The 25011-nt window shown below is 39.7% G+C and overlaps 1 pseudogene across 1 annotated transcript in view; it reads right to left on the bottom strand.

Annotated features, from left to right (window-relative positions):
• Positions 1 to 25011, bottom strand: part of LOC144374869 (transport and Golgi organization protein 1 homolog) — a 122890-nt pseudogene that overhangs the window by 76359 nt on the left and 21520 nt on the right. Inside the window, exons 13-22 of the transcript XR_013434136.1 lie at positions 18909 to 18990; positions 16462 to 16624; positions 13702 to 13857; positions 13028 to 13120; positions 11639 to 11735; positions 9635 to 9708; positions 8247 to 8357; positions 4490 to 4604; positions 3550 to 3703; positions 17 to 182 (exon numbers count right to left, since the gene is read on the bottom strand). The product of XR_013434136.1 is annotated as a transport and Golgi organization protein 1 homolog (transcript). The remainder of the gene's footprint in view (positions 1 to 16; positions 183 to 3549; positions 3704 to 4489; positions 4605 to 8246; positions 8358 to 9634; positions 9709 to 11638; positions 11736 to 13027; positions 13121 to 13701; positions 13858 to 16461; positions 16625 to 18908; positions 18991 to 25011) is intronic.

Raw genomic sequence — 25011 nt, forward strand, 5'->3', positions numbered from 1 at the left:
CCTAACCCCAACTCACTTCCTTCCTCCTGCTCTCTGATCCCTCCTCCAGCTGCAGGCAGGGCATCAGAGGCCCACTGGCTATTCTCTGTCTCTCCCAGGATGGACTCCAGGTCTCCCTCCTCCAGGGTGCTCCCCTCAGAGGACAGCAGTTTATCCAAGCCAAATTTCAGTATGTCACTCAACTTGAATGAAGAAAACGAGAGACCCAGTTAGTTCTCATGAAAACACAGATGAGGATGTGTGACTTGCTAAGTGTCTAAATGATACCAGGTAATTCTTTCCCTGATGGACTTTCTTCTCTTCCATCACAAATGACACCTGCCAGGCTGTTTTGAAGTTGGATGAGGAATAAGCAGAGAGGTGATAAATGATGATCAGAGATGTTGACTTTGACAATTATTTACAATACCAAAAAAAATTTGGGCCTCCAATTTTTTTGAGGAGTGGGGGCAGATAAAATGATTCCAGCATCTTCTATAGCACTTCTCACCAGCATTTTTTACAGGCACTTCCAGCAGTCCTGAGAGAACTCAGAGAACCTGTTGGCTACCTTCTTACCTCTCCCACTGCCAAACTCTTATAAAGAGAAGGTGCCACTGAATACCTCATCTCACCATGAGCTGCCACCTGTCCTTGCCAAGCCGCTTTGATACTACAGTGGTTTATGAGACCCACTTTGGCAAAACCATAACCACCCTGATCACCAGACCCAAAAGCCCTTTCTCAATTTCAGTCTCCCTGGATAATCCTGCGGCACTCCCCATCCTGCCCTCTTGCTCCCCCTAGGGGATATACTCAGCCTACTTCCTATGGCTACAGGAACCAGAATCTTAGATAATGCTACTTGCAACTCTCCACCTCCCTAAGTACTATCTCTTAGGAATTCTGAACCAATTGGGATCCACATCATGGGACTTCATTTTCATTTTGCCCTTTTAGATTTGGTTAATTATCTCTAGATTGCCTATTCTGTAACTTGGAAACTTTAGCTTGAAAATACCTGAGATGAAAACTATGACAAAAACTAAGCAAAACCATACCTGTTATATTTATATTTAACTTTGGTGTACATATATATAACCAAGCCAAATGGCTTTGGCATTTAGTACCCAAAACAGAAGAAAGCCAAGTATTTATGATGAGGCTCAGTCCATACTGGGACCCTTCCCTCTTCCACTCCTTGGACTATGTCTCCTGGCTTCCCTCGCTACTGCTCACTCACAACATGTCTTTAAGGAACTACCCATTTTTTAAATGAAAACCACTTTATTATAGTAACTAAGAGCATGTAGTTGGAAGTTAAAGAGTGCTCGGATTAGAGTCATGAATCTGATGTTTGGAAAATTTCTTAAGATGGAGGTAAAGACAACGTCTATCTCATTTTTTTGTTATTCTTCTTCTAAAACAACTGGAAAAAGTGCACGACACACAATGCTTAGCACACAGTACGCATTCAATAAGTGTTCACCGCATCTTTATCTGTTCTCTGTTTCTGTTGTGTTCTCCTTCTAAAACAAGGAACCTGCTTTCCTTTTTCAGGACTTCACTGCTCTATACTGCTTAGATTTATCAAACCAGAACCACGTCTTTTACTATTAGATTCTTTTAATAACTTAAAAAAATGTACTGCTGTATTTTGAGACAAGGCAGTGAGTTATCACCCTTGTTCCTGGCAACCATAAATAACTCACAGTCTGGTGGGGAGGAAAGAATCAAGACAGAACCAGAGTGTGATTTCTTGCCATGGCTTGGGCAGGAAGTCCCACCGAGGTCCTCTCCACCAGCCCATAGTTTGTACTGGCCCCAGGATCTGGTCCCATGGCAGAGTTTGTGCCTGTGCATTTCACAATGATGTGCTAGCAGCTAATGCCACAGGGAAACCCCTGACTGAATGCCTGGAGCTCCCTCCACTGGGGAAGCATCTCCTCTAACTCCTGACGCCTGTGCCTTCACAACAGCCCATGATGAGCTCCTCTCCCAAGGTCCTGTAAAGAAGTATATTTAGACACCTACAGTGTACACGCACCTCTCTCTCAAGCTTTCACCTTCCATTTGAAATTGCCTCTTCAATAGTGTGAAAATAAAATGCACAGCCTGCCCGGCCACCATGACAGATGAGCATGCAGAAGACTCAAAACACAAAAGGCCAAAGACTCCAGTTACTCTCTAAGATAAACTAAAGTCAAGCAAACAAACAAAACCTAGGGTTCTTCTTTCGGGTTCTAGTACCCCCAAATCTGTGACCCTTTCCTGCAGGTGAGTGACTCCCTAACAAAAACAGCGCCTTCCCTGTCTGCAATGCTGATGTGTAAAGATACAGATGTGAGAAAACTGCCATTTTTAAACTCATGCTTGGGCTAGTTGTAAATTTGATGATTCTGCTTGTAATACTGTGTAATTTTTTCCCTTTCATATACGTCTTGAATTTTTTGTTTGATAAGCTGATCCTTTTAAAGCCTGGTTTTTCTTGCAAATTTTTCTAATTCCTTTCTTTTCTGAGTCTCCCTCTAACAATAATGTATATTGATTTTTACTACAAATTCTGTTGACTAAAGCCTACATTATCTTCATCTTTCTAATTTCTATCCCTATCTTCCTACTTTCTACTCTCATCTTTCAGGCTTAAAGGCTTAAAGCCATCTTGGAACTTGCTCTCTCTCACTGCCTGCCTCAAAACAATAGCCAACTCGTGTCATTTCTCTGCAGTTTCCTACAGCAGACTTTCCCACAGCTACTACCTTTTCTCAGACATTTTTTACTCTCTTCATGCTTGAATCATACTAGATACTAGGGGTTGATCTCTCTGCATCTAATCCCTCAGAAGGACTTGGGGTATATTATAATATAGGTTCAATTTTATCTCAAAGGCTGCTGCTAAGGAATAACTCTAAACCTCCTACCAAAAGAGAGTTCTCTAGGATATTCTAAGACAGCATTTGACTCCCATCTAATTTTTCCTTCTTCAACAAATTAACTCTAGTGCTTTCATCCCTATATCCTATGGCATAATTTTGAATTCCTAATCTTGTTCACTCATCTCTGAGTATGGAATGAGTACTGTAAGTCACTACTCAAAGCGTCTGGGATTAAAGAGGAGCTATGGAACTAATCATCACTGATTTAAAAATAAGGAAGAAAAATTTTTTTCTTCCTTTTTTTTAACTTAAACAAATTCTCTCTGAGGTAACTCGTGGCACACTCATCTTTAGAAGCCATAAAGAGATTAGATTCTTGATGTTCAGTTACATGCTCAAAGTCATACATCCAATAAGGGATAAGATGTGAATTTCAATCCAAGTTAGATGGTTCAAAGTTCATTCTCTTTATTCTATTTTCTCTGCCTTTAAATGCCACCCTCATTTTTAGCTTGTATGGCACCTTGCATGTAGTTAGGTACTGAGAGGGTAAGAATTAGGCCAATGAAAAAAATGTGTAATTTGCAACAATGGGTGGTTAATGCTTTTATTTTATTCTCATCTTTTATTTGCATTCTCATCCAAAGATAGTACTGGTTATAAATCATGAGACTCTAAAAAGAACACATTTTACCTGGAGGTCAGGATCAGCCAAAGGTTTCTGGGCTCCCAGAGTAAAATGGTCTCTTTTTATGATTGTGTTGGTGAGCTGCAGTTTGGAGGCTGCTTTCCTATAAACTATTTCTTCCACAGTGTCTCGGCCAATCAGCTGGATCACTTTTACAGCCCTGTACGGGAGTCAAATGAGAGCAGTGTTAGAAGTCTGCAAAGCTGGGGAAAAAAGCATGCCAGGAAAATACACCCAAAAGGAAGCAAAACCAAATGACACATTCAGGGAACAATGAAAAGGACACTGCTCATTGGGACCTGAGCATTTGTTAGAGAAATCTGGCCTCAACTTCTGTCTGAACTTTTCCCCAAAAGAGGAAGAGGAAGGAAGATGAAGTGACCATTATTGGGCCTTCATCCGTAGCCAGGATAACCCCTGGCAGGCATGTTACCTCAAGTCAAAGGGTAGCTGAACACAACTTTGTTTCCTCTTTGTGATACTGGGAACCCAACCTAGGAGAGCTTTACCATGAAGTTATAATCCTAGCCTTAAAAAAAAGTTTTGAGACAGGGTTTAGGTAAGTTGCAAGGTTGGCTTTAAACTTGATCTTCCTGCTTGAGTCTCCCATGCTGATAATGATTACAGGCATGTGCACCCACTGGCTTTAACTTCATTTTTAAACTGAATTAGGATCTAACGTGAGAAACATGAACTAAATAAATTCTAAGTTTCTTCTAATCATTTTGGAATTTAACTGTTCTTTTCAACAAAGTGAGTCTGAACTGATCATGGGACCACTGATCCCCCAACATGATTCTACAAGCCAGCAGCACAACAGGGTTCAAACCCAGTGGACTCTAACTCCAACGTGGCACTGTTGTCAGGACTACATGGTCCACCTTCCTCCCCAATCCACAGCTGCAAGCCAACAGAGCAGAAAGGTGCCAATGACTAACTCACTCACTTGTTCTGGCCAATTCGGTGAGCTCTGGCAGCTGCCCACAAGTCATTTTGAGGATTAAAATCACTGTCAGAAAAAATAACAGTATCTGCTGCTTTTAAGTTCATGCCAACTCCACCTGAAAACCATACAAAAAAGGAGCATGATCAGCAACACACAAATAAGGAACTAGAAAACACACAAGGCAGGACTGGGTCCTACTGAAAATCTGAAATCAGTCCAACTGACTGGTTTCATCCTTCAAACTGAAATTTCTGCCCCAAACTTCAGGTTTTGACCACCCTACAGTGGTCAAAAGTGCTACCTCACCTTTCATTGCGTGAACTGGGAAAATTTAATTATCAAATATAACAGAATGAGAAGTAAGCAGAAGAAAAGGATGCTTAAGTTAATTGCATGAAGACATTTAATATTTGTTTGAAAACCTTGATTGGATTTTGCTTCAAACAGTCTGTGAATAAGGACACAAGTTCTTTCAGAAAACAGCTACAAAAATAAGAGGTCTGGGGGCTGCAGTTGTAGCTCAGTGATAAAACACAAGTGATAGAACACGTGAGGCACTGGGTTCCTTCCTCATCACCACATAAAAATAAATAAAATAAAGGTATCATCTGTTATGGTTTAGATGTGGTGTCCTCCAAAAGCTCGCATGTGACACAATGCAAGAAGGTTTGGAGGAGAAATGACTGGGATATAGCTTTAACCTAATCAGTGAATGAATTGCTAATGGGATTAACTGAGTGGTAACTGGGGCAGGTGCGTGTGGCTGGAAAAAGGGGTTCAGCAGGCAAATGGATAAGGGGTATATATTTTGTATCTGGACAGTGGAGTCTCTCTCTCTCTGCTTTCTGATCATGATGTGAGCTGCTACCCTCAGTCACACTCTCCAGCCATGATGCTGCCTCCCCTGGAGCTCCAAGGAATGGAGTCGGCCTTCTATGGACTAAGACCTCTGAAACCATGAACCCTCCAATAAACATTCCTCCTCCACAGTTGGTTCTGGTCACAGAGGTGAAAAAGCTGACTAAAACAGTGCCCATCTACAACTAAAAATGTATCTTAAAACAACGAGAGGTCTGCAGTGGGCAGTAAGAAACACACATGACCACACTTGCAGCTTCAACAAGGTAGGAAGACCTGACACTAGCTATGATTAGAGCAGATGATACCTGCCTCTGAGTGGAGAAAACCTGAGAGTGTCTTCCTGTACTGGTTTCCACACTGATCAAAGAAGATGTCGTAAAATCAGTTCAAGACAAGAACACTCAATGCAACAACTCTCTGGTCTTTCTCCAATGGTGCAGGAAAAGGCCAAAAGAGCACTTTGGGTTCAGGAATTTAGAGTACTAAGAAGCAAACCACAGGCTTCTCTTTGATAAATGTGGAAACTGTACAGAACACACTCTAGCCAGGGTCGTTGGAGCTCATTGCTAAAACAGGCCTAAAAGGGCTTGTTCCAAGAACTGAATGAAGGGTTCCTTTCTACAGGACTACTAACTCCTGGCTGGATGTAAGACAAGCCAGGCAGGAACGTTCTCATTGAAGTCTTCCTATAAAATCAAAGTTGGAATAAAGAAATACTAATGACTGAATACGGAGAAAGGCTAAGTTATACCCAATAATAAGAGCTACACTTCTATTTTACTACTGCCAAGCACTTTACATGTGTTGACTCTTTTAACCCTCACAACAACCCTGTGTCCTTGCTAGCACTATTCTCATTTTGCAGATGCTGAAATGGAAACAGCTACATTAAGGGATTTATTTGAAGTTGCACCACTAGAAGATAAAACAGTCAGGATTCCATCCCATATTCCAGAATCTGAGGTCATTACTCCTGGGACAGAGACAGGGTCTCACAGTGTTGCCCAGGCCGGCCTTGAACTCCTGGGCTCAAGCCAGCCTCCTGAGTAGCTGGAACTGTAGGCATGCACTAATGTGCCAGGCTCCAGAACCTTTTTGTCCACTGTATGCTAATTATCAAGGCAGTCATATCATTTGAAAATGTGTTTGTGTTCCATAAGAATTATCTTTCTTGGGCTGGGGATGTGGCTCAAGCGGTAGCATGCTCGCCTGGCATGCGTGTGGCTCGGGTTCGATACTCAGCACCACATACAAAGATGTTGTGCTCGCTGAAAACTAAAAAAAATAAATAATTCTCACTCTCTCTCTCTAAAAAAATAATAATAATAATAATAAAGTTGCTTTGTCATCACTAAAAAAGTTAAAAAAAAATTATCTTTCTCTTGAGTTAATAGTGGCTAGTGCAGCCCTTCCTCACCAAAGATATTTTAAGCTGCATTTAGTTGTTTGGGACATATTCCTAAGCTATCGCTGCCATCTGCCGGCAATATGTGGTAACAACCCCGTGGAAAGCTGGAAGGAAACATTAAATGAAAACGCGGCACAGGTATAGCTACAACACGATGGCACGTATGACAGTTAGTGCGTGAAAAAGGCTAATGTCCAGGACTGCTTCAGCTTCTAGATAATCTACTCTGAGGCCTCCAAGGAGATTAACTAATTTTAGATGTTTCAAACATTATTTGCTCTCTAAATATGAAAAATAAAATCTTAAAACGCGGGGCTGGGGATGTGGCTCAAGCGGTAGCGTGCTCGCCTGGCATGCGTGTGGCCTGGGTTCGATCCTCAGCACCACATACAAACAATGATGTTGTATCTGCCGATAACTAAAAAATAAATATTAAAAAAATTCTCTCTCTTCCTCTAAAAAAAAAAAATCTTAAACACATAAATGGAATTCCTCTCCCAACACTGACCATGCCTTTGACCACATCCTTTGAGCTTCCCCAAAGAATAATCATGAGACAATGGGACTGAATGACAGGGTGTGGTATATGACCTGGGAAGAGACTGGACCAAAGGAATCTGATTGTATCTTATTATTGGCTTTAAGACACACACTAGAGAAATGATCTCCTGATACTCAAGGGTCATATCTAACACTTCTTTTATAGACCCATATAGTACAAAGCACTTACTAAGTGCTTTCTACATAAGGATGACCTTTCATTCCATAAAGACATTAATCTCTTTATCATCAAGGACACAATTCCTGTTTGTGTTCCTATATCTATTCCTTAAGGATTACCATCAAAAAAATAAGATCATGAAACCCAGACTATGAATTCAAAATTAATTTAGGGTTTTTTGATTCAGAATGTAAGAAAAATTCCATTTCCCCAAACCGATTTCAAATTATTTAATACTATGTGAAAGCAACTGGCAAAACCACAAGTGTCATTTATTTATGATTAAGTCATATGGACAATACCATAATAATTATAAATAGCTGTCAGTTTCACTCTAGTCATATTTTAAACAAATCTTTATTAAACTTTATAACACTCTTTCAGAGGTACTCCTGGAGGAAGGGAAACTAGAAAAGAGATTATCTTATTTTCCAAATTCATGGCTAGAAAGGAGAATGAATGAATGTGAATAAAACTTTCCCCCAAATTAAAAACAAAACAAAACAGGACGTTCCTGGTCAGTGGTCTAAGTGGATTAGAATTACTTTCCAACAGGCCCAGGTTTCAGCCTCCCTTCTCACGATCACAGCTTCACAGGTTGAACAGAAAAGAGCTCCACACCGAGAAGTCCAGTACTAGGCTACGTAAGTGCTTCGATTCTCTCTTTTTTCAATACTCCTTGGTAAGAACCTCTCCTTTCAGAGAATTAGGGGAAAATGTACCAGTGGTGGGATGACTGTCTGCTTCCTCAACACCCATAGGCTTACCTGCCCTGGTGCTCAGGAGAAAAACAAAGATGGGCTGCTGTCCAAAGCTTTTGATGGCCACGTGTCTCTCTTCGCCTCTCACAGAACCGTCCACACGCTCATAGCTGTAGCCTTTACGTAGAGAAGACAACAACCACACACAGGTCCTTACTCTTTGCAAGGACTCTTAGGAAATAAAATAATCGAGTCATCCCTAAGCCAATGCCTATTTGTCCTTTCCACACCCAAGCCTGCCCTACTTTCAATAAAGCCCAAAGGAAAAATCTCAATTGTTTTATAACTTGATCTTGTTTCTTATTTTATGTGGTACTGAGGATTCAAACCATTGTCTCTCACATGCCAGGTAAGGGCTCTACCACTGAGCCACAACCCCAGTCTGAAAGATCTAAATTTAGGGGAACAATTCATCACTTCAGTCAAGAGCTTTGTAACGTTGTGAACAACCAATAAAAAAAAAAAATTCATCACTTCACCAAAAAAATCACCATAACACACTATCCTGGGTTTTAAAACCACAGGCAGCCAAAGTCTTTGGCATTTGCATAGGTAATATTTGGTTTTGACTCTTCCCAGGCCACTCTAAATATCCACACACTGGCAGTTGGTGACTACTGAGACACAATCCTGACTTAGGCAAGCAGTAAGACAAGCGCTTGGGAGCCTACCTGATGACCCAGCACCTGCTTTTTAGTGAAGCTCTAGGGCTCTCCACTTGTCACCACGCATCAGGTCAGGAAGGGGAATTATAATCTCAATTCATGTTTTGGTACTCGAGATTCCTCAATGTGCCAGTAGCTGAAGTGTCCAGTTACTGCAGTACTTGGGGGGCATCAAGTAGATCTGAGAGACCACTCCCAACTAAACTTTAAAACAGTTATTTCTGCGGCTGATACTCTCCCACAGGCTCAAAAATCAACCCCTGTTCAAGCTTTGTCCCATTATCCCACATCAATTTTATTATATATTAAGCAGAGTTCTCAAGTAACTGCCTACATCCCCTATTGTCACAGAAATAACTGCTCTCACCCTCCCTCTGCTTGATTTGTGGGATCTCCATACTATCTATCTTCCCTTTCTTACTAATCCTGCATAAGTACACAACTGCTGAGCTGTCGAGAGACACTGCAAGTGTTTGTCGCTGAAACTCGACTCACACATTTTTGAAGCCACTCAGCATTTTCACAATGTCTGCTCCATACCCATCACCTACATCACCTGGTGAGAATGTGGGTGTTACTTCTGCCCATGCGTCTCTACCCTGCTGTTGATCTTGCTTCACACACCACTGTCCCCTCTCCTCAGCCTTTTCACCTTCTTTAACTTTTTCCTCGGTAACCTTCCCACACCCCTTATGACTCTCAGATGATGTAGTGGCCAAGGGGAGTCACCTTTGCAGTCCATATAGTCCTGGAGAATATCCAACATCTGGGTCATCTGAGAGAAGAGTAAGACGCAATGACCCCTGGCAAGAAGAAGAAAAGGAGAAACTGCCAACTCTAGTAGTGTTTACGGGGAGTGACCCTCAGGCAACATGACCAAAGGGGATAACTTTACACATAAGGGAAATGCTAAAGTAGAAATATCAATGTCCTGTAACTTTCTCAGAAACTCTGAATACTTTATACAAGAAGACAAAGTGCCTCCACATGTAGCTGCATCCCTCAGAGCAGTCCCAGGGCACCTGTCAATTCACCAGGGAGTGTGGAAGCCCTGTCGTAACCAAGGATCCTCTTTCCGGAATATCACTTCACTCAATGAAGACAGAAGTTTCATTTCAATAGTAAAATAAATATACATGTGAAGAGTAAAGGCAAGGTACAAATGTGTGTGCACCCACTCCCCAAGATCCTGAAGAGCTATGGAAGGCTATCTACTGCTATTCCCACTTGGCGGTACAAGTCATTACCATCTAGAAAAGTCGAAAAGCATCATGTTAGAGAAGCAATCCCCCATGGTACACAAGAAACTTACATATAGAGTGTGAATAAAGGAAAGGATAATTCAAAATAATGTAGAAGAAACAAAATCAGGGTGACAGCCCTTATCATCAGACATTGTTTTAAATTTGCCTGAACAAACAAGGACAATGCTGTCAAAAAAATTTTTTTTCTAAGAAAACGAACTTACCTTAATGTTGCCAGGAGAGTAAGACCAAGAGTTAGGGAGAACATCGGCCAGGCTCTAGCCCCATATTTTTGGAAAAAGCACTGAGTTTGAAGGTGAGTACCTGGATTCTTATCTCTCTCTGCCACTTACTACCTATATGACATTGGGCGTGACCTTTCGAGGTCATGAAAAACTTGGATGGAAGGTATCTATAGGTTCTTCTCCATCTCTAACACACACACTTATGGTAGATACGTCAAAGGCCATAAAATACAGTAAGACATGTAATTATGATTATTAACAATTTTTCATATTTACGTTTTAGTCATAGTTGAACACAATACCTTTATCTATTTTATTCTTTTAATTTCTTTAGTTGTAGATGGACATAATAACTTTGTTTTATTTATTTATATTTTTGTACATGGTGCTGAAGATCGAATCTCCTGCCTCACGCATGTGAGGCGAGTGCTTAGTCACTGAGCTATTTATTTATCTTTGTGTGGTGCTGAGGATTGGACCCAGGGCCTCACATGTGCTATCTAGGCAAGCACTCGACCACTGAGCCACAACTCCAGCCCCAGGACATGCAATTATTTAATTTGCAAAAGACTGGGCAATTTTGACAAATCTGAAGTTTTAAGTTAGTTCAGGCCACACCTGGGGCAATCATCCTAAAGGCACAATTCTGAAATTCTTGAGTCTCTTGTCTTTTCCTAGACTCCCCCTTTCCTGTGGTGATGAAGATGTACATGCTGGATACCAGGCTGCTGAACACTAACCAAATGTCATCTTCTGATACCCAACTTGCATTTCAGGGAAAGAGTATTCCCCAACTACGCCTTGAGTTTAAATCAAATTCCAAAGATTAACAAGAACCAATGTTTACTCAACCTTTATTATGTGTCAGTTCAATTCAAGGAACCAGCAGGCAATTTTAAAAGAAATGCTCAATGTTGACTCATCCTTGTGGATGCAACCAACATAGCTGGACAGATGAGGTGAACATACATTGATCAACAAGGTAGCAGAGTAAGGTAGGGCTTGCCAAGTCCTGGACTGGGATCCTAAATGCTGAAGGAATTCAGGAAAGAAAGGATCAAAGTGGAGGAGTGGGGTTGGATGAGATAGAATGGGGTGGGTGTACAGTTGCAGAGAAAGTAGGCCCTGAATTCCAGGCTTCTAAAAAAGGGAACTTGAATCAGTCTCAAGAATCAGTAAGTTCTTCTTTACTCAGGTTTGAACTAGTCACTCCCCAAGAGCAGTACATGTCAACCTATTCCTACCTGGAATTCAGGAATGCCAGCAGCTTATCCAGCAGGTGAAGTTTCCCACTAGCCTCAATCAGGTGGTCTCCAACTTCAAAAGGCTCTGGCTCCACACCTGGAAAGCAGAGAGCCCAATCCTAATTGTGTGCCCTGAGTCAGGGCAAAATTCTTAAGTAGAAAACCCAATAGGTAGGCAACAGAGAGAGCCCAAGCTCTTTCTAATGCAGTAGGCCCTTCAGTCTCACCTATTCGAGGCATTTTCTAATTATTTGCTTAATATCAGCTGCAGAGCCTGGCACATCCAAAAAGTCTAATAAATATTTATCTAAGAAACAAACTCACTCTTTAGGAAACTGAGGGAAAGGAAGATGCCAGAGATCAAGAAGATCCACAAAGGAAATTCTAAGGCTCTCACTCTAGATAAGAAATCAAGAAATAGGCTTAGGTGTGTATAAAAGTGATTCTCAAGGTACAGGCGGCAGTCAGAATATTCTGGAAGATGTCCTTCAAAATCTATGTTCCTAATGGCCCTTCTCCCTTAAAAAAAAAGTTCTAATGTGCACTTGATTAAAGTTCTGTTAAACTTTTAAACAGCTCCTAATGGTACTTGGCAGACTCCTTAAAACAAGTACAGCAGACTTTTTGCAATCTTTCTACACTAAGGAATTCCAGGGCCAGCCATCAGAGTGCATCCAAAAACCCCAATGGGAATGAAAATGAAACACTACACATAAATTTGTGGCAACAAGAGCAGTGCTTAGAGGGACATGTACAGAAGTCACTAGGATGAAAGGAGAGAGCAAAGGACACAGAGCAGGAGCATGCAGACAGGAAGAAAGGCAGGAAAAACTGCTACCCCAGAAGCTGAGTGAAGAGCATCCCAAGGAGGAAGCCATCTGCTGTGTCAAGGGATCTGAGAGTTTAACGAAACGTGAACTGACAATGCCTGGGCATCACAGAGAACACAGAGAACTGGGCGTAGTGACCGAGAGGGCTCAAGACAAAAGGAAATCCAATCCTAAAGAAGGGTCAGATGAATCGCCATTATGACCCATTCTGTAAAGCTGCCAGTTTTCCTCTCCACAACTGTCACTATCATGAAAGAAAGAAAAGCTCCCTGCCCTCCAAAAAAATCTTAGAAACATTTCTAGATTGCAGAAAAGTAGAGTCCAGGCAAATGCAATGGATCCTGCATTAAGAGAGAAAAAGGAAAGCAGCTTAAGGAATATTACGGGACATGTGAAGAAATCTTCAGTATGAATAACACGAGATATCATTAATATACAGAAAATGAGAAGAAGCAGAGTAGACACATGAATGCAGCAGTTCTGTTGAAGACTCTGGCTATGATTTTGGTTACAGAACTACTAATGAAAAATAATGGGGGGAAACAGGACACTGGCTCACCATCAAACAAATACGGGTGATCCACGCACTTTCGAAGCTGGGATAAGATATTCTGAAGTTTAATTTTCCTTGCCATCTCATTTTCAAATGCATCTGAAATTTTGAAGATAGAGAGGAAAAGGGACTAACAAATCAAAACACAAACAAAACACAAACATAACCTTTCTCATTTCATAGTATTTCCCTCAAGTTTATACTACCCTCCCAAATGGCAATCAATTGCACTGAGAATTAAAATCATATCCATATGGGATTTTCTTACTCCTCACTTTGTTTTGAGAAGGAAGTCTACAAGGTGAACTTAGCAGTGCTTTGTTAAAACAATTGTAAACTTCTAAAATTTCTTCTTTAACTGCTATTGTGGTTTTAAGATGGGAGAAAAAAAAGCAAATAGAGGATAAAAATCATGAGTAGACACTTAAAAGTGTTTGCTATATTGCAGGCATAAGAAAAACCATGCAAGAGGAAAAAGAGAAATTCCATCATGCAACAACCAAGTCTGAGCTACACTTAACACTGCTATTGTTCCACATCAGGTGATTGGCATATCATTCAGAATACAAAATTCTACCTTATATTCTTGCTACACAAAGTGAGTGTAATCATAAATATTTCCCTGCACAAAAATCACATCCCCATTTAGTTTCTTAATGGACCAAGTGTCCTCTGAATACCTAGGTCTTTCATCAAAATAGCCTTGTAGTATTTTTTCTGCAATGCTGACATGCCATGGTATATCACTACTTCTGTCTTTTTGGGAAGTTCTTTAGCTACCACTGCTTTCACTCTCCTCAGCAGAAACGGCTGCAAGAGGTTGTGAAGTTCACTTGCTGTGGAAGGAAACAACATAAAAGAGTGTGGTACAAAAATACAGCAGAGGCGCCGAACTACTAGAGAACATGGAGCAACTCATTTTCCTCATTTTCATGCTAATTCTGCGTTCTAAGTCTGTACAGTAAGTTTTCAGTTACAGATGCTCCTGGACTTACAAAGGGATTACATTCCTATAAACCCATCACAAACTGAAAATATCTTAGATGTAAAAAGTGCCTTGAACGGACCTAACATACCAAACACCACAGCTCAGCCCACCCTACCTCAAATGTGCTCAGCACTTACATTAGTCCACTCAGCAAAAAAATCTAACCCAAGCCTCTTCTATGAAAAACTGTGAATACTTCATGTAATGTGCTGAATGCCTGTGACTAAACAACTGACAACACAGAGCACTGTGTGGTATCAGTTACTTACCCTCAGGGTCGCTGAGTCATTGGGGAGTGGTGCCTCGCTGCTGCCACCCCGCCTCACAGGACAGTACCTTACAACCTATCCCAAGTCTGGGAAAAGACTGAAACTCATGCCTTCTTATGGCTGAAGAGCATCCCATCCTGTATCTACACCACATTTCCTTTTTATCTGCTAATGGACGCCTAGGTGAGCTCCACACTCTGGGTACTGTTAAGAGTGCTGCAATGAACACAGGAGCACAGACATCTCTTGACATGTCGATCCCCTTCTTCGACTATATGCCCAGTATGGGATTGCTGAATTGTACAGCAGTTCTATTTAGTTTTCTGAGGAAATGCCATCCTGGTTTTTACGATGGCCATACCATCTCCATTCCCGGGGTGTCTCAGAGTTCCACTTCCACCACAGCCTTGCCAGCGTTTGGTGTCTGTAATAACCATTCTAAGGGGGGGGGAGGTTTCCCATTATGTTCCTGATTTGCATTTCCCTGATGATTATATTGAACATTCTAATATAACTAACAATAATGCATTTTATATCTTAAACCAGTTAGAATCTAGAATTTTGAATATATTCAACATAAAGAAATGATAAAGGTTTTGCTATATGATATGCTAATGACCTAAGTGATCACTATGCAAAACATCAACAGGTATAAATATGTACCTCAAACATAGGTACAAATAGGTACACCAATAAAAATTTGAAATTCAAAGTACAGTTTCTATTGAATGTTGCTGCTTTTGTAAAGTGGTAAAGTCAAAAAATTATAAGCTGAACCACCATAATTAGAGGACCAATCATTTCTCCCTATCCTGGTTTCTTCCTATTCCTTCTGGACTTGTTACTGGCTTTTAATACCCAAACTACAACACTCAAAGAACTGGATTCTTCTTAGGAATAATCTCATTTTCAAGACACTGTTTTCCAGGGTATTCTTCATTCCATCTCACTGATCAGCATACAGCGTAGAAATGCAGGGTGAGCAATACTGTCTCCATGTTTATGACAGTTAAGTGAGGCTCAGAGAAATCAGACCACTTATCCATGGACACACAAGTGAATGTGAAAATGGCGAGCATTAAAAGTGGATTTTTAAAAACTTCTAATCCCTTGTTCTTTTACAGGCATCTTAGACTTCAAAAGCTACACTAAGTTGGAAGTATACATCATGTAGGAAAACCAGAAACAGAAAACAAAAATACAAGCAACCTGTTAAATGTGAAATTCAGATAAACAATTCATAGCTCTTCAGTACCAGTGTGTCCCTTGTCATTTGTAATTAGATGTCCCATATCTGACAACTCTAAACATGGGAGTAATCAATCAGAGCAGGTTTGCTAGTCATCTTTACCCTGTGGTTTGGGAATTTTTGCTCTAAGAACCCTCTGCAACTCATATTTAACCAGCACACACATAATCATTGGGAGGCCCCCTGCCATCTGTTTTGGACAATCATCCTAGGGTATTCAGATATTATGGGAATGTTCCACAAGGCAGAGTGGCAAAGGTATAAGAAAAAGCTACGGTTATACGAATGAAGGCTTCCCTTTTCCCTTCCACATCCCAATCATCTCGAACTTCTGGTTAAAAGAAAACAGCAGTGTTGTAGAATTCTTAACAGTAGTCTGGGTCTATAGCATGCACTTACTTTTCTCCACTGGCAAGTGGCATGGAAAGTTAACAAAGTCTATAATTTTTATAAATTACAAGTTGAAGCAGCATGGTAACATGAACTTGAGGCATGAGGATGGTAAGCTGAAGGCCAGCCTATGAAACTGAGCAAGACCCTGTCTCCATTTTTTTACAGAAGGACTGGGAATGTATCCCTGTGGTAGAGCACCCCTGGGTTCAATCTCCATACCACAAAGAGAAAAAAAATGAAAAAAAATTAGAAGTTGGTTTTTTAAAAAGCACACATATCAGTGGGTACTTTCTACTTTTTCCAAAAGTGAACCAATAAGCCCCACTGCAGAATCATGTAACAAACAAGTAAGAGCCATGGATAGCAAACAAGTGGATACCACATGAGGGACCATCATCTGCCTTATATCTGTGGTGGTTTTTCTCCCTGGAAGGCATTCTCCAGTTATTGATTCTCTTCCTTTTCAATCTACAACTCTTATGCATTAGGGAAGTTTCTGTGTCAAGATCTCTTGGGGATAATTTGCTAAATGGGAATTAACCTGATTTGGACTCTTTTTCAATATCCCAGTAACGTTCAACAAAATCCTCCATCTGTTCCTTGGAAAACAGGTCAGGTTCCACAAAACTGAGGAGAGAGTAGAGCTCTTGGAGGCTGTTCTGGATAGGAGTTCCAGTCAACAGGAGACTGAAGACCACCGAGAACTAGAATATGTAAATTAACACAATTAAAAATCTCTACCACTGGTAAGCAAAACCAAGTGACCCATCACAACATTTATTTGAACACAGAGGGACATGATATAACACAATGAACCAAGGCAAATGAAATCAGAAGGCTCAGGTTCAAGTTGTACACTCTATTTAATTGAGAAATAATACCTCTCCAGTTTCGACCATAAGGAGGGGATAATAATCTGTAAGAAGACACTCTTGTAAGCATGTGACATCGAGTTGTAAACTCTTGAGTATTACATGAGTATTCACTAGGGTTACTAAATGCAATCTATGTGAGGAGTCAAACTATGTTATGACCTACATGGGGGAATTAATGGGAGTATCTGAGTAAACACATTCATTCAAAGAGTTTAAGAAGCCAAAGTTATTTATAGCATCAGGCCTCTCTGCTACAAGCAAACAGCAAGATTTACACTGACACAATGTCTGTTCATAAACTTTGCAATATATCAGAGTCAAGATATCAAGATTTCTAGATGTTTCTGGATAGTAAGCCATGGACAGTCCAATATAAAAAGGGATTTTGTAAATTTTTGAGAAACAGGGCTGGGAATGTGGGTCACCAGCAGAACGCTTGCCTAGCATGCATGAAGCCCTGGGTCAAACCCCAGCATTTCCAAGAGAAAAAGGAAAAACATTGAGAAACAGACAGGAACACGGAGGATAAGAGACTAATGAAGGAAGAAAAACAGTAACAACAGATATCAGGCCAAGCAAGGTCAACCTCTGAGCTGACATTAACAAGAACTTACACCAGCAGAATTAAGTAATGTGGAAAAGTCACATCCTATGCATGTGTATTATTTTAAATATAGAGTACAAACTCTTGGGAAGGACATGTAATCAAGGGTCCCTAAAAAAAGGCAAAGAGGACAGCAGAGATAGAGGATGCCCTACCAGGCAGGAAATAACAATATTTGAAACTAATAAAAATGATGATATCTTCAGTAAAAACTCTAAACACTGCAACTTTTAGGCCAATAAATATTAAAATACATAATCCAGGTCTAAGATTTTCTTCTAAATGACCTCTAAATTTAAGTGATTTATTATAGGATGAGGACCAAATTTTGATTATCTCAGAAATTAACAAGTGTGGTCTCATGAATGAGCAAATTTTCAAGTCAACAAGGTACTTCACATTTCATTGGCTTCTCAGAAACAAGGGCAGCTCCAGGCCACAATGATCTTTCTCATCTACTTTGCTGAATGATACAAGAGATCAAGAGAAGGGAATGCAATCAAGTGTATCATACTAAAAATACAACAGACGAGAGACTGAAGGCAATATGTTGTAAGAAATTGGTCTCTTCATGACTCCACGTGAAAGGTAAGTTTCTAAATAGGTAAATTGGGGGAGGCATAAGGTATATCCAATGCATCTACAACTGCAGACAGGAGTATAAGATCTTTATTTGTAAAAAAAAAAAAAAGAGAGAGAGAAAAATTAAAAGCACTCAAAAGAGAGTTGAAACATCTCCAAAAATACAATGCATTTTATTGGGGTAGGGTCTGACTCATTTGATAACTAGATTTTAGTAAATGTTATCTTCTATATAAAAGAGAAAGGAATAGTAATTAGCCATATTATATACTACTTTTGTCACTGCCCTCCAAAATAGGTTTATTTAGCTCTGCAGAAGTCTTAATACAGAAGTTTTAATTTATGAGATGGACATCATTATCCGAAGTACATGTATGAAGACACGAATGGTGTGACTCTACTTGTGTACAACCAGAGATATAAACAATTGTGCTCTATATGGGTAATGTGAATTGTAATGCATTCTGCTATCATATATTACAAATTAGAATAATAATAATAAAGTTTCAATTTAGTTGGCTCTGTATAGACTAAACTAAGTGGTTTTAAAGGGGAGTTAGAGGGGAGAAGGAACGGTGAACAGATGGGTATAGGATTTCTGAGCCAGGAAACTGCTCTGCATGATACTATAGGGTGGAAACATGCCATCACCTGTTTGTTCAAACTCACAGGACATGCAACAGCGAGTGAATCCAGCATTACGGACTCTGGTGACACTGCGGTGCCAATGTAGTTTCATTAGTTTTAACATCTCTCTTCAGGGAGAGGCTGAGATGGGGGAAGCTAGGCTTGTAAAGGGGCAGGGGATATATGGGAACTCTCTACCTTCTATTCAATTTTGTTGTAATCCTAACTTGCTCTAAAAAATAAAGTCTATTAAAAAAGGAAGGGGTGTGTGTAAAAACTAAGACTATCCTTTGAGTTTACCTCTGAGAGTGTCTTATGCAGCAGAGAGCTTTGGCTTTTCAATCTGTGGGCTTCATCCACAACAAGAACACTCTAGGAGAAGCTGTGAGAGAAAATCCAAACTTTCAGCTTCATGTAGCTCAAATATATTTCACAATCACATCTTACTATACAATTATGACTTGTTAGAAAAACTAACAGCCCACTCTGATAGAAGCATACCTGGCATCATGACCTTCCTATCTGGAAAGGTTACCATGTGCTTTGTTTTCCCCTCATATGAGAGAGCTCTATGCAGAAAGTAAGGAGCCAGAGACAGAAATGGAAGGATACATTTATCATATTGTACTCTGTAACAGACATTGTGCTTGTGGCTTTGTGTGTAATTTAATCCAAGGAATAAGACAAGTAACCATAATCGTGCCAACAAGGACACTAAAACTCTGAAAGGCTAGGTAACTAGGTAAAGATCATAAGAGCAGAGCAGAGATTCAAACCCATAAGAAAAATCAGGAGACAGTGATGTCACAGCAGCTAAAGGAGTAGGACTTTAAAATGGGAGAGTGGTGAACAGGATCACGGAGATGTCCAGGATGATGCAGCCACTGGACTTGTTAACGTGGAGGTCACTGGGGGCTGCTGCCACAGCAAGTTTATGGTATGGTATGTCACGAGAGCAATTTCTCAAGAAGTTTCAGTACTAGAATCATATTTTTAACAGATGCTACTGGTGGAAAGCTGTTTAAAAAATCCAAAATATGGAAAAAGATTGGATGATATTCTAGATGCATTAACTTAAAATAACAAAAAATGAAAATAAACTATCTAATAATAGGTGATAAAATGATAAATGGTAGCTGCAAAATACAATAATGAAAAAGGTATAAATATTGAATATCCTTTTAAAAATGTGAAAATCATGCAAAAGATAATAAAGTGGGCGTTATAAGACTTTTAAGTTTTTAATTTTATTGGTAAACATTATGGAATCCCACTGCATTATTTTTGCACTTGTAAAACTAAGTGTGTCAAACAAAAAAGTGGGTAAGGAAGGACAATACCTGAAAAATTAAAACAAACGTCTGTGTAAAGGCTGGCCTATAAAAAGGAAGCCTTCCTTCCAAAACCACGACAGACACTACAGACAAACAGGAAGATAATCAGAAATGATGTTGAAAACTTGTACTCCAATAAAATAGAAAACCTCAAAGGCATTGACAAATTTCTAGAGTCATATGATTTGCCTAAATTCAATCAGGATGAAATACACAATTTAAACAGATCAATTTCAAATGACGATGGGCTGGGGATGCAGCTCAAGTGGTAGCACGCTCGCCTGGCTTGCATGCGGCCTGGGTTCGATCCTCAGCACCACATACAAAGATGTTGTGTCCGCCGAGAACTAAAAAATAAATATTAAAATTCTCTTTCTTTCTTTCTCTCTTAAAAAAAATTCAAATGACGGAATAGAAGATACTATCAGAAGTCTACCAACCAAGAAAAGCCAAGGACTGGATGGATACACAGCCGAGTTCTACAAGACCTTTAAAGAAGAACTAATACCAATACTCTTAATTAATTTCAGGAAATAGAAAAAGAGGGAGCACTTCCAAACTCATTTTATGAGGCCAATATCACCCTGATTCCAAAACCAGGCAAAGACATATCAAAAAAAGAAAACTTCAGACCAGTATCTCTAATGAACAAGATACAAAAATTCTCATAAAGTTCTGGCAAATGGAATAGAAAAACATCAAAAAGATTGTGCACCATGATCAAGTGGGATTCATCCCAGGGATGCAAGGTTGGTTCAACAGAAATCAATAAATGTAAGTCATCACATCAATAGAATTAAAGATAAGAATCATGTAATCATCTCAATAGATGCAGAAAAAGCATATGACAAAATACAGCACTCCTTCATGTTCAAAACACTAGAAAAACTAAAGATAACAGGAACATATCTCAACATCATAAAGACTCTCTACGCTAAGCCCCAGGCCAACATCATTCTAAATGAAGAAAAATTGAAGGCATTCCCTCTAAAAACTGGAACAAGACAGGGATGCCCTCTTTTACCACTTCTACTTAACACAGTACATGAAACACTGGCCACAACAATTAGACGAAAGAAATCAAAGGGATACATATAGGAAAAGAACTCAAATTGGCATTATTTGATGATGATACGATTCTACACCTAGAAGACCCTAAAAGTTCCACCAGATAACTTCTAGAACTAGTAAATAAATGAATGTAGCAGGATATAAAATCAACATCATAAGTCAAAAGCATTTCTGTATATCAGTGTCAAAGCCTCTGGAAAGAAATGAGAAAAACTATCTCGTTCACAATAACCTCAAAACAACAACAATAAAAATAAAACAAAAACAAAACCAAAAACAAAACAAAAACCCCAGAACACACACAAAAAACTTGGGAATCCACTTAAGGAAAGAGGTAAAAGATCTGTATAAGGAAAATTATAGAACCCTAAAGAAAGAAATCAAAGAAGGCCTTAGAAGATGGAAAGATCTACCTCGCTCTAGGTTAGGCAGAATTAATGTTTTATCAAAATGACCATACCACCAAAAGCAGTTTACAGATTTAATGCAATTCCAATCAAAATCCCAATGGCATTCCTCATAAAAACTGAAAAAGCAATCATGAAATTCATCTGCTAAGATAAGAGACCCAGAATAGCTAAAGCAATCCTTAGCAGGAAGAGTGAAGCAGGGGGCATCACTATACCAGACCTTAAACCATACTACAGAGCAATAGTAACAAAAACAGCATGGTATTGGCACCAAAACAGACTGGTAGACCAATGGTACAGAATAGAGGGCACAGAGACTAACCCACAAAATTGCAATTATCTTATATTAGACAAAGGTACCAAAAACACACACTGGAGAAAAGATAAACTCTTCAACAAATGGTGCTGGTAAAACTGAAAATCCACGTGCAAAATGAAATTAAACCCCTATCTCTCACCATGCACAAAACTCGAGTCAAAATGGATCAAGGACCTGGGAATAAAACCAGAGACCCTGCATCTAATAGAAGAAAAAGTAGGCCCTGATCTCCATCATGTGGGATTATCCCCCAACTTCCTTAATAAGACTCCTTTGGTGCCAGAATTAAAATCAAGAATCAATAAATGGGACAGATTCAAACTAAAAAGTTTCTTCTCAGCAAAAGAAACAATTTGTGAGAGTGTACATCTTGGGAGCAAATCTTTACCCCTCATATATCAGACAGAGCACTCATCTTTAGGGTATATAAAGAACTCAAAAAGCTAAACACTAAAATAAATAAATAAATAGATAGATAGATAGATAGATAGATAAATAAATAACCAACCAACCAACCAACCAACCCTATCAATAAATGGGCCAAGGACCTGAACAGACACTTCTCAGAAGATGATATACAATCAGTCAACAAATATATGAAAAAAAAATGTTCATCAACGCTAGCAATTAGAGACATAAAAATCAAAAGTACTCTTAAGATTTCATCTCACTCCAATCAGAATGGCAGCTATTATGGACACAAACAACAATAAGTGTTGGCGAGGATGTGGGAGAAAATACACTGCTGGTGGGACTGCAATTGGTGTAGCCAATATGGAAAGCAGTATGGAGATTCCTTGGAAAGCTGGGAATGGAACTACCATCTGACCCAGCTATCCCACACCTCGGTCTATACTCAAAGGACTTAAAAACAGCATACTACAGGAACACAGCCACATCAATGTTTATAGCAGCACAATTCACAATAGCTAAACTGTGGAGCCAACCTAGATGCCCTTCAGTAGATGAATGGATTGAAAACTGTGGCAAACATACACAATGAAATATTACTCAGCAATAAAAGAATAAAATCATGGCATTTGCAGGTAAATGGATGGAGTTGGAGAATAATGCTAAGTGAAGTTAACCAATCCCAAAAATCCAAATGCTGAATGTTTTCTTTGATATAAGGAGGCTGATTCTTAGTGGGGTAGGGAGGGAGAGCATTGGAGGAACAGACAAACTCTAGATAGGGCAGAGGGGTGGGAGGGGAAGGGAGGGGGCATGGGTTTAGAAGTGATGATAGAATGTGATGGACACTATTATCCTAAGTACATGTATGAAGACATGAATGGTGTGAATATACTGTGTATAAAACCAGAGATATGAAAACAACGTGCTCTATATATGTGATATGTATTGCAATGCATTCCGCTGTCATACATAAATAAAAAAACTAATACAAAGAAAGATAATTAACCCATAATGAATGTGTTGGTCAGCTTTCTGCTACTGTGACAAGTAGCTGAGATAATGAGTTTATAAAGTAAAAAGTTTTACTCTGGCTCACAATTTTGGAGGGTCAGTCCACCATCAGCTGGACCCCTTGCTGTTAAGCACACCATGGCAGAAGGGCATGGCAGAGCAAGCCAGCTATCTCAAGGCTGGGACAGAGAGAGCAAAGAAGAGGCTGGATCCCTGCTACCCATTACAAGGACACATCCTCAATGAATGACCAGAAGACATCCCATGAGGGCTCACCTTTCAAAGGTTCCACACACTCTCACCAGTTTCATGCTGGGGACCAAGACTTTAACATATGAGCCTTTGCGAGATATATAGGATCCAAACTATAGCAGTAAATCTCAATAAGTACTAGCTGTTAATAATATCATCTTCTTCCTCACTTTTACTCAACTCTTTTTTAAGCATCTCCCATTTTTCCCTCTTATTTAAACCATTTAATAAATATGTTTACACAGTTCTTGTGTCCCACAAGCACTGTAAGAGGAATTTTGGAGGGAAGGAATTAAATGTGGGAAATCTGATCACAGAGGCTCACAGTATAGGCGGTGGGCAGGTTAATAAATACACTGGCACTCTACCTACTGGTGAGCACATGCCACCCTTTTGCCTTTGTTTCTGTTTGTCTGCATCTGCTACAAGACTACACACCCCTGAAAGTCAAGGTCAATGTCTTAATCTTCTCTATCCCTATGGCCTCATCTGGACCATGATTCAATAAATATTTGCAGAAAAACAACAACAAAAAAAGGAAGCCTTCCTCCTCAGAGGAAGAAAAAATGAGAAAATTGAGAGGAAGAGAGCCAGAGATAGACACTCAGCTAATGAGAGTGGAGTAGGAGAAGACTGAACTGGGGATCCAAAGAGAGGGCAGGAAGTCCAAGGAGAGAACTGGGCAGAATAAGCAGGGGATATATTTAGGATTATAAGGAGACAGGGTCCCCATGAGGTTGGATAGTAGTTATGACATAGGTGGTGAGCGTTCATAGTATAGTTCCACTCAAAACAGACTAGGTTTTATTCCTTTGGAAGGACTAGACACAGATATGTATATACACAAACATCTAAAAATGCTTATTTAACGCAAAAGGCTAAGTGAAGTGGATTTTGGTTCAATGAGTGAAAGTGGATTGAATCACTCATCAAAGGAAATTAAAGATTGTTTCCCGGAAACGAAAGTAGAGGGAATTCCAACACAAGAATGGAGAGTCCAACAAGGGAACTCCTGATCTTCTCGATCCAAGATTTTACAAGTCTACTGTCTGTTGTCCAAAAGATTTCAATATTTAATGGCGATAACATACAACTTTAAATGGCCTTCATAAACCTCTTGAGTGCAGATTTTATCACATTGCCTATTTTCAGAATGTAAAATATAGCAATGGAGAAATATAACATTAACAAACATACTAAAAGAAACAACTATGTTGTTGGGATTCTTGATATGAGTCAATATTATAAATGTCTCTTTATTACTAAGGCTCTTAAATCCACCCAGAAATGCATTCAGAACAGACTGAAATGTAAAAATGTGTTTCTACTGAATAAGGTGACATTTCAATGCTTCTACCTACTTAGAGACACTCTCTTAAAAACACGGTCCAGGGCCTGGGGCTGTGGCTCATCAGTAGAGCACTTGCCTAGCATGTGCGAGGCCCTCGTTTTGATCCTCAGCACTACATAAAACTAAATAAATAAAATAAAGGTATTGTGTCCAACTACAACTAAAAAAATAAACATTAAAAAAAAGAGGCCCAAAGCACCAAGTGCTGGGTTTGAATGTCTGCTCTGCCTTACTTGGATTC

This window comes from Ictidomys tridecemlineatus, unplaced genomic scaffold (assembly GCF_052094955.1).
Source record: "Ictidomys tridecemlineatus isolate mIctTri1 unplaced genomic scaffold, mIctTri1.hap1 Scaffold_92, whole genome shotgun sequence".
In the NCBI taxonomy this organism is placed as follows: domain Eukaryota; kingdom Metazoa; phylum Chordata; class Mammalia; order Rodentia; family Sciuridae; genus Ictidomys; species Ictidomys tridecemlineatus.